At 43.0% G+C, this 12,887-nt stretch overlaps 2 long non-coding RNA genes across 2 annotated transcripts in view; one reads left to right on the forward strand and one right to left on the reverse strand.

The window, feature by feature from the left end:
* LOC121016100 (uncharacterized) overlaps nucleotides 1–12,887 on the reverse strand; it is a 74,967-nt gene that overhangs the window by 6,023 nt on the left and 56,057 nt on the right. The gene's annotated exons all lie outside the window — the stretch shown is intronic.
* Nucleotides 10,569–11,405, forward strand: LOC121016102 (uncharacterized). The gene is made up of 2 exons (XR_005784107.1): nucleotides 10,569–11,177; nucleotides 11,292–11,405. It is a non-coding gene; the product is annotated as an uncharacterized LOC121016102 (long non-coding RNA).

Raw genomic sequence — 12,887 nt, forward strand, 5'->3', positions numbered from 1 at the left:
TTTAAAAAAAAAATTTTTTTTTTCAACGTTTATTTTTGGGACAGAGAGAGACAGAGCATGAACGGGGGAGGGGCAGAGAGAGAGGGAGACACAGAATCGGAAACAGGCTCCAGGCTCCGAGCCATCAGCCCAGAGCCTGACGCGGGGCTCGAACTCACGGACCGTGAGATCGTGACCTGGCTGAAGTCGGACGCTCAACCGACTGCGCCACCCAGGCGCCCCCCCTTTTTTTTTTTTTTAAATTTTTTTTTCAAGTAAGCATTGCTTTTAAAGAACAACTTAGCACATTTAGGATTTTTTCCTAAATGTTCTTTATGATAGGAGACACTGTTTTGATTTGATTTTGAAAGTGCTTACACTCTTTGTGCTTCATCATTCTCTTATTCTTATGTGTGGTGCGCATATTAGAGTTTCTAGTTCAAGACCGTGTGGTGCTAAGTGAAGTTTTATGGAAAGCATGATGCATGGAAAGATCTATTGGTAAACTGGGCGTCATCAGCATTGAAAAGTTATGTTTGCGAGAGACAACTGACAAGGCAAGCTACAAACTGGAAGAATAAGAATATTTGCAATCTAAATATCTGCTGAAGGATTGATGTGGAATAAATGAAGAACTCTCAGAGTTCAATAGTACGAGAAAACGGTCCATTTAGAAAATGAGCAAAAGATATGAACAGACATTTCAGATGGCATATAAGCAAATGAAAAAATATCCAATGTTATTGACCGTGAGAGAAATGCAAATTTAGACCACACTAAATGATCACTACATATCTACTAGAGTAGCTAAAAATAAATAAATAAACAAACAAACACCAAATGCTGTCCAGGGATGTGGGGGAACGTTCTCTCTCATGTGATGTTGGTGGAAAGGTGAAATGGTACAGCCAATATTGAAAACAGTTTGTAATTTCTTACAAAACTGAATAGGTACTTACCTCACAACCCATCAAGTGCACATTTGGGCATTCATTTTAGAGAAATGAATCTTATGTCTTTGTAAAAGTCTACATGTGAACGGTCAGGGTAGCTTTATTAGTAATAGCTGAAAACTGGAAGACAACCCAGGTATCCTTCTGTGGGTGAATAAACTGTGGTACATCCGTACCGTGGAGTAGACTTATCAGCGATACAAATAAAGACACTGTTGATACACAGAACAACTTGGATGATCTCAAGGGAGTTATGCTGAATGAGGGGGAAGAAAAAGCTAATCTCAAAGGGTTACATACTGTACGATTCCATTTATGTGAAATTCTTTTTATTGTGATAAAAAACATAAATTTGACCATCTTAGCTATTTAAAAATTTTTTTAATGATTATTTATCTTTGAGAGGGAGACAGAGCACAAAGAGGGGAGAGATAGGGACACACAGAATCGGAAGCAGGCTCCAAGTTCTGAGCTGTCAGCACAGAGCCCCACGAGGGGCTTGAACTTGTGAACTGGGAGATCATGACCTGAGCTAAAGTCGGACACTTAACCGACTGAGCCACCCGGGCGCCTCCCCCACTTAAAAAATTTTTTTTAATGTTTAAAAGGGGAGGGGCAGAGAGAGAGAGGACCATCTTAACTATTTTTAAGTGTACAATTCAGTAATGTTAAGTGCGTTCACATTGTTGTGGAACATCTCCAGAACTTGAAAAACTGAAGCTGTTTACCCATCAAACAACTGTCCCTCTCCCCTCCCCACTCCGCCCTCAAAACCATCATTTTGCTTTCCGTCTGTATGAGTTTGATAACTTTACCTCCTGCAGATGGAGTCCTACAGTATTTGTCTTTTTCCGACTGGCTTATTCACTCAGTGTAACGCCCTAACGTTCACCCACATTGGAGCATGTGACAGGGTTCCTTCCTTTCTAAAGCTAGATGATGTTCCCTTGTTTGTGTCTGCCACATTTTGTTTATGCCTTCATCCAAGATGCGCATCTGGGGCGCCTCCTCCTCTGGGCTGTTGTGATTGTTGCTGCCGTGAACTTGGGTGTGCTGATGTCCCCTCAGAACCCTGCGTTCACTTTTTCTGGCTGGGAATTCAGAAGTGGGATGGCTGGGTCGTATGGTAGTTCTGGTTTTTGTTTTTTTTTTTTAAGTAGAGTATTTTTAGAGCAGCTTTTGGTTCACAGCAAAATTGAGCAAACAGTACAGGGATTTCTCATACACCCCCAGCACTCCCACCACATGGTTTCCCCCATCATGAACACCCCATGAGTGGTGACTGTGTTGCAGTTGGTGAGCCTACCCTGAGCAGTTGTCTTGTTTTGAGGAATTTCATATTTTGCACAGTGCTGGCACTAGTTCACCCTCCTGCCAGGAGTGCAGAAGCCTTGCGAATTCTTCCACATCCTCGCCAGCACTTGTGATGACCCGTTGTTGTTGCTGTTGTTGTTGTTGTTGTTTGACAGTAGACATCCTGATGGGTGTTAGGTGACAGACAGCTCATGGTTTTCATATGCATTTGTCTGATGATTTGTGATGTTGAGCAACTTTTCATGTGCTCACCGCCCCTTGGAACAGTTGTCTTTGGAGAAATGTCTGTTCAAGTCCTTTACCCGTTTTTGAATCAGATTATTTGATTTTTTTGTTGTTAAGTTATAGGAGTTCTTTCATTAAAAGTTTTTTTAATGTTTACTTTTGGGAGGGGGCGGGTAGGGAGGGAGACAGAGAATCTCAAGCAGGCTTCACGCTGTCAGTGCAGAGCCTGACCCAGTAGGGGTGGGGGGCTCCATCTCAGGAACTGTGAGATCAAGACCTGAGAGGAAATCAGGAGTGGGGTGCTCAGCCACTTGAGCCACCCAGGCGCCCTGAGGGTTCTTTTGAATGTGTGTGTGTTTTTTAAGTGGGCTCCACGCCCAACTTGAGGCTCAAACTCACCCCAAGATCAAGAGTCGCACGCACCACCGACTGAGCTAGCCAGGTGCCCCTGTCTGAGTTCTTTGTGTACTGTGGATGTTAGCCCTTTATCAGGTGACACATACGATTTGGGAGCATTCTCTCCCGTCCGCAGGCTGCCTTCTCTCTCTGCTGTGTGCTCTGACGACAGACAGTGGATTTTGAGTTTGATGCTCTGTGTGTCTGCGTTTGCTTTTCTTTCCTCTGCTTTCGTGTGGTGTCATCAGCCTCCTGTGTGCTCTCCTAGTAGTCTTATAGTTTAGGTCTTAGGTGTAGATCTGTTAGCCATCTTGAGTTAATTTTTGGTGCACGGTGCAACGGAAGGGTTCAACTCCAATCCCGTGCACACGGACATCCGGCTTTCCTGTCACCATTTGTCGGAGAGGCTGCCCGTTCCCACGTGAATGGTCTTGCTACCTGCGTAGGATTCTTGAAATGACACAGTTCTGGAGATGGAAAACAGACTTGTGGTTGTCAAGGGTTAGCGGCCGCCGTGGTGTGTGGCACGAGGGTCTCGGTGGCTGTGGCACAGTTTTGTGTCTTGTGGTGGTTACACAAACCTGCAGATGTGATAACATTGCACAGAGCTGTCTGCACCGCGAGTGATGAAATAAATCTAAATAAAGCGTGTGGACTGTGTTGCTGTCGATTGCTTCGGTTTGATGTCCCGTAGTGATGAGGCTACTGACATCCTGGGCAAAGCGTATCCAAGGCCTTTCTGTGCTGTTTTTCCGTTGAAAGTATAGATCTGTATTTCAAAATAAATAGTTTTTAGAATGTCACCTGTAGCCAAAGCATTTTTATCAATCTTTTTTCATGTAGCGAACACCCGTTTTAAACTTACTTCGTCATTACAAACAACAACATAATTGCCACATTAACACTTCCAAGGAACAGGAAATTGAAAGAGACTGGTGTAGTTTGAGATAGACATTCCATCTTACTTTTGAATAATCCTTTTGTAGACTTGTGCTGCCATTTGGAAAGTGAATGAAAGGATCAGCATAAAAGTTGATTTATGGAGCTCTTGTGTGCCGCTGCATGAGAAACGCAGAGACAATCTAGTACTCCTACCTTGAGGTGCTGTGTTTAGTACAGGTTGATGGACATGTAAACAAAAGTTCAGTGCATATGATGAGTGCACATAGATGTGTGGAAGGAATGGAAGGTAGCCCTGAGAAAGGAGGGAGTAATTATGGGGGAGGGGAGCACGTGAGGTCAGGGAAGGCTTCCTAGGAAAAGGACTATATTTGAGTACATCAGAATCTCCTAAGAGCATTAGGTTATATACTTTTAAGAGATCTTTGCATTTGGGGCACCTGGGTGGCTCAGTCCGTGAAGAGTCTGACCTCGGCTCAGTCATGATCTCATGGTTGGTGAGTTTGAGCCCTGTGCTGGGCTCTGTGCGCTGACCCTGTGGAGCCTGCTTGAGATTCTCTCCTCCCTCTCTCTGCCTGTACCCCATTTGCGCATGTGCGCACTCTCTCAAAATAAACTTGAAGAAAATCTTTGCATTTGTCATGTAAAGACAATACTAATTAGAATTAGTTGATATGATGGGCAGAAATGTAAAACAAATAGATGTTTCTGAGACAGCCAACCCTGTTGAAGATTTCCAAGCAGATAGTCTGAACACAACTTTTAAGGGATGGCGGCAATTTGTAATTTGAGAAGGACCTAAAATATATGTATGTAAGATATGTAAACTGATTCAAAAGAACGAGGAGGGCAGGAAGGAAAAATATCAGTGAGTGCTTGTAATGTGCTCTTCCTGATCCTAGGACTTTCCATGTGTGGTCACACTCAGTTCTCACAGCAAATCTTTGAAGTAGATGTTACCACCTTTTTGAGATAAGGAAATTGAGGTTTACATTCGATCTGGTAATTTCCCCCAGGCTAACCCTGATGGAACTGGGTGGCAGACATAGGGCTGTCTGCTGATGAAACCTGAGCCCTTTACCTATCAGCGGTTTCTTAGGACTTTTGACAATTTAGTAAGAGTTAAAGACCTTTTCCTGAGAAAATTGTACATACACAAGTTTGGGTATAATTTCAGAGAGTTTTCTGGTCTCTTGAGTGAAGCTCATTTGTGTATATGTAATGCTGTCTCTTACATCCTTCATCCAACAAATTTGATACTGGTTTTGTTTTCGTGTGCTGTAGGGATGCCAAATGAATACGGTATTGTTCTTTTGTTTCCAGTCACTTGTATTCTGTAGAAATCCCCTAAGAGGCATGCTTTAAAGTATCAGAGAAAGTCTAGGAATGATTACTTCTTACCTGTCTGGTTCATGGGCGGTTTTGAGGAGTTGGTGGCATTTGTGCTTGACTTTAAGAGCATATGTAAACTTTGATCACATATCTAGGAACATATTTAACACTGAGGGAAAAGAACAAGCAAGACAGAAGGTTTGTACTGAAAACAGTTCAATGTGGTTGGAGTATGTGATAAACTGAACTAGTGGGAAAACAATATTTGGAATGGTGGGTATTTGTGGAAAATCTTGAAAGTGTTGCAAGTGTAAAATTCTGTTTGAGGAGGGGGGAAGTGGTATGATCAAAGTGCGTTGGACCTGTGCTTCTTAAGTTATCTGTGATGAAAGAGCAGCTTTTTTTTTTTTTAAAGATTGTATTTTTTTAATATATATATTTTTTAACGTTTATTTATTTTTGAGACAGAGAGAGACAGAGCATGAACAGGGGAGGGGCAGAGAGAGAGGGAGACACAGAATCGGAAACGGGCCCCAGGCTCTGAGCTGTCAGCACAGAGCCCGACGTGGGGCTCGAACTCACGAACTGTGAGATCGTGACCTGAGCCGATGTCGGACGCTTAACTGACTGAGCCACCCAAGCGCCCCTTAAGATTGTATTTTTAAGTAACCTGTACACCCAGCGTGAGCCTCAAACTTAGAACCCCGAAACTGAGAGTCTCGTGTTCCACCAACTGAGCCAGCCAGACACCCTGAAAGACCCACTTAAAAAAGTTGTAATTAATTATGTAATGATCCTTAGAAAAACAATAAAAAATGAATTAGAGAGAAATTAAAGAGACGTAAATTTGAGCCTACTTTATACTACTAGGTTCATATGCAGTGACTGCATGAGTTTCTAAATGCTTGCTTGGCATCATGTGTCACGGACCAGTAACGGTTTTCTGTATCAGCGCCAGTTAATGGAGCATATTTTGAGTCTCACTGCTCTGGACAGGGTGGAGAATGACATTTAGATGATTCTCTCCATGAGGACAGAGATTATTCAAGTATAATTCACATGCAGTGTTACACTTCGGTCGTAGGATACTGTGATTCAGCAATTCTATGCATTTCTCAGTTGCCCATTGTGCTCATCATGACAAGTGTGCCCTCAGTCCCCTTCACCTGTTTCCCCATCCCACCACCGAGGACAGAGGGTTTTGTTTGTTTTTGACTGTTGACATCACAGATGCCTTAGAAAGGTGATTGAAACATAGCATAGCAGGCAACCAATAAATTATTGAATGGGTTAGAACTACCTTACTGGGTCCCTGCCCTGCCCCCCCTCCGCCCCAGGACTTCAGGACATGTGAACTAAGTCTTTTAAGATAGGAAGCAAAACAATTGGAATACTTCCATTGGGTAAACAATTCTTTCTGTATGCCTGGCCCTGGGGTTACATGATACAATCCCTGGCTTCCCTACCTAGCTGGGAAGGCAGAGATTTATAGACAAATACTGGTTAATAGACATTGTTGCCCTTTCTACAGGTATAGCTTTGACCAAATGACTTTTGTTGGAATGCCTTCCGGGTCTCAGCAAGGTCCTAATTTTTTCTCTCAGAGCAGTTTAATGGACAGTTCTACCTACTGTGGCTGTGGTTTTCCCAACTCTATAAATTGCCACAAAAATGAAGGTGTCCTTTCCACCACCACCCCTGGCTTTTGGCTTTTCTCTTTCCTTTTTTTTTTTTTTTTTAAGTCTTTAAAGTTTCTCTCTGGTCCTTTACCTTAGCCACCTTAGGCTCCCTACCCAGGTGGCTGACCACATTTTCCAGAAGCGGAAACTTAAGTTTGGCTTATTCGCAATAGCAAAACCGGACAATTAGATTTCTTTAATCTCTGAGGCTGTCTTTAATAGTATTTAAATTAGATCGACATAGAGAGTATACCAATGGGTTGATGTAGTTAGTCCTTTCCTACTTAAGTCCTAAGGTGTCTTTGGGGTCATATGTTCCTTTGATTTTTCCTTTTTGAGGGTGAGTCAAATATATTTAGAATAAATCTTTGGTGACCCAAGTCAAGACATTCTAGAGGAAAATGGCATATGTATGGTTTAAAATAATTTTACTAATTACAGATGAACATTATTGTAGGTTTGAAAAAGATAAAGTATATGTAACGTAAATATCAGCCATCCCTTTGAAGCCTCTGTTAACATTTGATTCTTTTTCTTTTTGTTGTATTTTGCTTTTTTTAGGAAACTGAAATTCTGGAAGGAAGGTCCTTTAGTGTTAAGAGATTCAGTGAAAATCTTAGTCTTTGGAGTTGAGTTCGTTAAGCTTCCGGTTATATACTCATTCTCTTTCGGGAACGTAGCCCAGGATCCAGAAGCTGTTTTTCCAGATCCGTTTAGCAAGTAAATGGCAGAAATAGGTTTCCACCCGGGTCACCTTATTCCTAAGACTGTGCTAGTTATAGAATGGCTTGCTGCTTGTCAGACTGTGGGAACTTGGCGACTTCTGGAAGGGGAGCTACTGTTGCTCATGGCCTCACCTGATGTTTTGGGTTTGTCTATTTCTCATCTGTGCTGGAGCATTCTGAAACTAAAGTATCTATTTGAGGGCTTATGTAGAGAGGGATGTTATTCTGAGACCTTCCTTAATACTCTTTTGCCCGAGGTAAGTAGAGGATGATATGTGTATTTTTATTTAACAGTGCATAGGACAGTTTATATTGTCATCATTAGAAGTCTGGGACTTCATAACATCTTTTTACAAACTGCTGTGAACATTTATGGTGTGGTCGTTCCCCTGAGAAATCTTGTATTTTTCAGTGTCCTCCCTGGTTGTTTCTATCTCTCCCTTAGGACTATACCCTTGCTGCTGCTTCTACCCTTAGCATTTGCTTGGTGGAACAGAACCAAACTGTCATCCCGTTGGTTTATATTTAACTCTTGCAGGTGCACTGGTGGCCTGGGTGAGAGCTCTCTGTACTTCCTGCTGCTCTCTTTGAGGTGCAAGGCATATGGTGTGTGGCTGTTGGGGAAGCAATACCATTGTGATAAGCTTTTTTTTTTTTTAACTTTTAATTTTAGAACAGTTGTAGATTTATTAGAAAAACGCAGAGATAGCATAGAGAGTTCCTATATATTCTGTACCCAGTTTCCTCTGTTTGCTAACATCTCACGTCAGTATGGCACATGTGTTACAATTAATGAGCCAGTACTTTTACAGTATTATTGTTACTTAAAAAAATTTTTTTTTAAGGTTTATTTATTTTTGAGAGAGAGCGCGTGACCAGGGGAGGGGCAGAGAGAGGGAGACACAGAACCCGAAGCGGGCTCCAGGCTCCCAGCTGTGAGCACAGAGCCCGACGTGGGGCTGGAACCCACGAACCGTGAGATGGTGACCTGAGCGGAAGTCGGACGCTCAGCCGACTGAGCCACCAGGCGCCCCATTTTTACATGCGTGTTAACTAAAGTTCATACTTGAGGTTTTCGTAGTTTTTACCTGCCTTCCACTTCTGTGTCCCAGGAGCCCATCTGGGACACCACATTGTGTCTGTTGTCCTGTCTTCCTAGTCTGCTTTGTTGGGTGAGTTTTCTGTTGGCAGAGTTTTATTGTTTTTCGTGGCTTTTCTAGTTTTCAGGAATACTGGTTAGGTAAACTGTGGACTGCCTCTCAGATTGGGTTTGTCTAATGTTTTTCTCAGGATTAGACTGGGGGTATGGGTTTTCAGAAAGAATACTGCAGAGGTGAAGTTCCCTCCGCATCACGTTGACCAGTGGCCCTTAATTACCACACGACGGCATTGGTCGTGTGAACTTTGCCCACATGGTTGAGGCAGTGTTGGCCAGGTTTCTCCACTGTAAAGTGAGTTTTCCCCCTTTTCTGTCCTTTTCTTTGTAAGCTAGGTCCAGCCCCCACTCGTGTGGGAAGGAGGGACTAGGCCCCACCTCCCCGAGGGGAGAGTCTTGTCTTAACATTATTTGGAATTCCTCTGTAAGGAAGGCTTGTCACTTCTCCCCTATTTATTTGTTTATTCAGTGATTTATTGTGCATAGACTTTTTAAAAAATTTTAAGTAGGCTCCGTGCCCAACATGGCGCTTGAACTGAATACCCTGAGATCAAGAGTTACGTGCTCTAGTGACTGAGCCGGCCAGGAGCTCCACAGGCTTGTGTGCTGTATTTTTTACTTTGGGTTAAAATTTGTATTAGTAGGGTTCTCCAGAGAAACAGAACCGGAAGGATGGAGATACACATATGTGGTATATATGTACGTGTATGTCGTACTTATGAATCATGGTGTGTGATTGTAGACGCTGACAAGCCCAGAATCGGTAGGGGAGCTGGCAGGCTGGAGCTCTACGGAAGGCTTCATGTTGCAGTTCAACTCTGAAGGCAGTGTGTCGGCAGAATTTCCTTTTGGGGGAGGTTGGTCTTTGAAAAATTAAGGCCTTCAACTGATTGGATGAGGCCCACTCACCTTATGGAGGGTAATCAGCTTTACTCGAAATTTACCGATTTAAATTATGATCTTGTCTGAAAAATACCTCCACAGAAACATCTGGAGTGCCGCTTGACCAGGTGCCTGCGTTCTGTGGCCTGTTCAGGTGGACACCTGCAGTTAACCGTCGCATGCTTTGTTCCTTTCTTCCATCGTGCATTTTGTTCCTCAGCTTCTCCAGCTTTGGTCGTTGAGAGTTCTTTGAGCGTGGCCCCAGTGTTCCTTTGACAGGCGCTCATCCTTTCAAGTTTTGAGCTCTCCCTTATTTTCTGATGACTAGAGAATACCAGACCTGTCTTGTATTTTCTCTGTTCCGGCCCTAGGATCGGCTGTTTTTCCAAGAACGTGAAATGTGGTATCTAGAAACCAAGATCTGGGCATTGGAAGTGCTTGTTGCCACTGGAATGGCATTACTTTGTGGGACGCTTACACTCTCCCAGGCCTGCATGTGTCCGTAACGTCGTGTAATCCATCTGTCTGTACAGTAAGCGACACCTAGGTTCCTCCCGGGGTTTCTGACTCTGATGAAGGTACTGGTGTTGATTCTCGCCTTCCCTTCTTGTTTTTCTGTAACCTACCTCTCTGACAGTGAGAAACGGCTCCCACCGGGTGTTTAAAAGTGGTTTCAGAATTGCTGAGCCAGACCCTTGTTGGAAACAGATTTACAGCCAGAGTACAGCAGTTAGGAGAGTTCCTTCTGTGCCTGCCTTCTCGGTTCTAGGCAGAACGTGGGATTTCCAGCATTAACTTCGGCAGCTCCTTTTCCCTGAAACCCATCAGTAAGGTTTTGTCATACATTTGTTTTTCTCTCTCTCTCTCTCTCTTTTTTTTTTTTTTATAAATAAGCCTTTTTAATTGATTTTTTAATGTTTATTTTTGAGAGAGAGACAGAGTGCAAGCTGGGGAGGGGCAGAGAGAGAGAGGGAGACACAGAAGCCGAAACAGGCTCCAGGCTCCGAGCTGTCAGCACAGAGCCCGACGCGGGGCTCGAACTCACAGACCGCGAGATCATGACCTGAGCCGAAGTCGGACGCTTAACCGACTGAGCCACCCAGGCGCCCCTTGTCATACATTTGTGATACAGTCAGTCGTTTGTCATAGTCTTCATTCCAGCCTCTTTGATTTTTTGAAATTTATTTGCATATATTGCAGTTCATTCTGTGGGCTTTGGCAAGTGCGTAAGGTTGTGTGTCCACCACTGCCGGACCCTATAGAATAGTTGCATTGCCTGCAGTTCCCCTGCGTGTCCCCCGTTGCAGCCAGTCCCTCCCTGCCCCACCAGTCCTGGCAGCCACCTGTCTGGTTTCTGTCTCTATAGTTTTGCCTTTTCCAGAATAACATACGTAGCTCTTAGGTTCTGGCTCCTTTCACTGAGCAATATGCATTTAAAATCTATCCACGTTGCTGCATGGATCAGTAGTCCGTTCCTTTTTATCACTCAGTAGTATTCCCTTGTGTACCTTCTGCCATATACATTCCATCGTACCACAGTTAGGGTATCTTTTCCCAGTTGAAGGATATCTTGGGATCTTGGTGTTTCCAGTTTTTAATGATTATGAATAAAGCTGTTGAAAACATTCGTGGACAGGTTTTTAATTTTTTTTTTTTCAACGTTTATTTATTTTTGGGACAGAGAGAGACAGCATGAACGGGGGAGGGGCAGAGAGGGAGGGAGACACAGAATCGGAAACATCGTGGACAGGTTTTTGTGTGAACATGTTTTCAGTTCACTTGTATAAATACCTAGGCGTGTGAATGTGGATTACATGGTAAGACTATGTTTAACTTGATAAGAAACTGCCAAATTATCTTCTTTTTAAATTTTTTTTTAATGTTTATTAGTTTTGAGAGAGAGAGAGACAGCTCAAGAATTGAGGGGCAGAGAGAGAGGGAGACAGACAATCTGAAGCAGGCTCCAGGCTCTGAGCCGTCAGCACAGAGCCCGACGCGGGACTCGAACCCTTGAACTGTGGACCGTGAAATGATGAGCCGAAGTCTGACGCTCAGCCGACTGAGCCACCCAGGCGCCCTCCGTGTTGTCTTCTCAGGTGGCTGTACTGCACATTTTATTTTAAACACATTACCATCTCAGTGCATTATTCTTAATCTTGATTTTTCACTTAAAACAGTGTAGCCATCTTTATGTATTTGCACACACAGACTTAACATTGTTCTTTGAAACCTACACAGTATTCTACTGTATGGCTAAAACATAATTCTCTTTTTTTTCAATAAATGTATTCATTTATTCAACATATTATTGTAACATTACATGTCCTACACGATTTTTTCTTTGAATTTTATTTATTTATTTATTTATTTATTTATTTATTTATTTATTTATTTATTTAATCTTCATTTACTTTTGAGAGAGACAGAGACAGAATGTGAGTGGGTTAGGGGCAGAGAGAGAGGGAAACACAGATCTGAAGCAGGCTCCAGGCTCTGAGCTGTCAGCACAAAGCCCGATGCAGGGATCGAACTCACGAGTTGTGAGATCATGACCTGAGCTGAGCTACCCAAGCGCCTCTATTTTTATTTTTATTTCTATTTAATTTTTTAAATTTACATCCAAATTAGCGTACAGTGCAACAATGATTTCAGGAGTAGATTCCTTAATGCCCCTCCCCCACCTAGCCCATCCCCCCTCCCACAACCCCTCCAGTAACCCTCTGTTTGTTGTCCGTATTTATGAGTCTCTTACGTTTTGTCCCTCTCCCTGTTTTTATATTGTTTTTGTTTCCCTTCCCTTATGTTCATCTGTTTTGTCTCTTACAGTCCTCATATGAGTGAAATCATATGATATTTGTCTTTCTCTGACTGATTTCACTTAGCATAATAACTTCCAGTTCCATCTACATAGTTGCAAATGGCAAGATTTCATTCTTTTTTGATTGCCGAGTAATACCTCATTGTGTATATATATATATATATATATATATATATATATATATACATATATATACATATACACGACATCTTCTTTATCCATTCATCCATCGATGGACATTTGGGCTCTTTCCATACTTTGGCTATTGTCGGTAGTGCTGCTATAAACATGGGGGTGTCGGGGGCGCCTGGGTGGTGCAGTCGGTTAAGCGTCCGACTTCAGCCAGGTCACGATCTCGCGGTCTGTGAGTTCGAGCCCCGCGTCAGGCTCTGGGCTGATGGCTCAGAGCCTGGAGCCTGTTTCCGATTCTGTGTCTCCCTCTCTCTCTGCTCCTCCCCCGGTCATGCTCTGTCTCTCTCTGTCTCAAAAATAAATAAACGTTAAAAAAAAAAAAAAAAAAGATTAAAA

Source organism: Herpailurus yagouaroundi, unplaced genomic scaffold (genome assembly GCF_014898765.1).
Source record: "Herpailurus yagouaroundi ecotype Mexico unplaced genomic scaffold, PumYag 208, whole genome shotgun sequence".
Classification (NCBI taxonomy): Eukaryota; Metazoa; Chordata; class Mammalia; order Carnivora; family Felidae; genus Herpailurus; species Herpailurus yagouaroundi.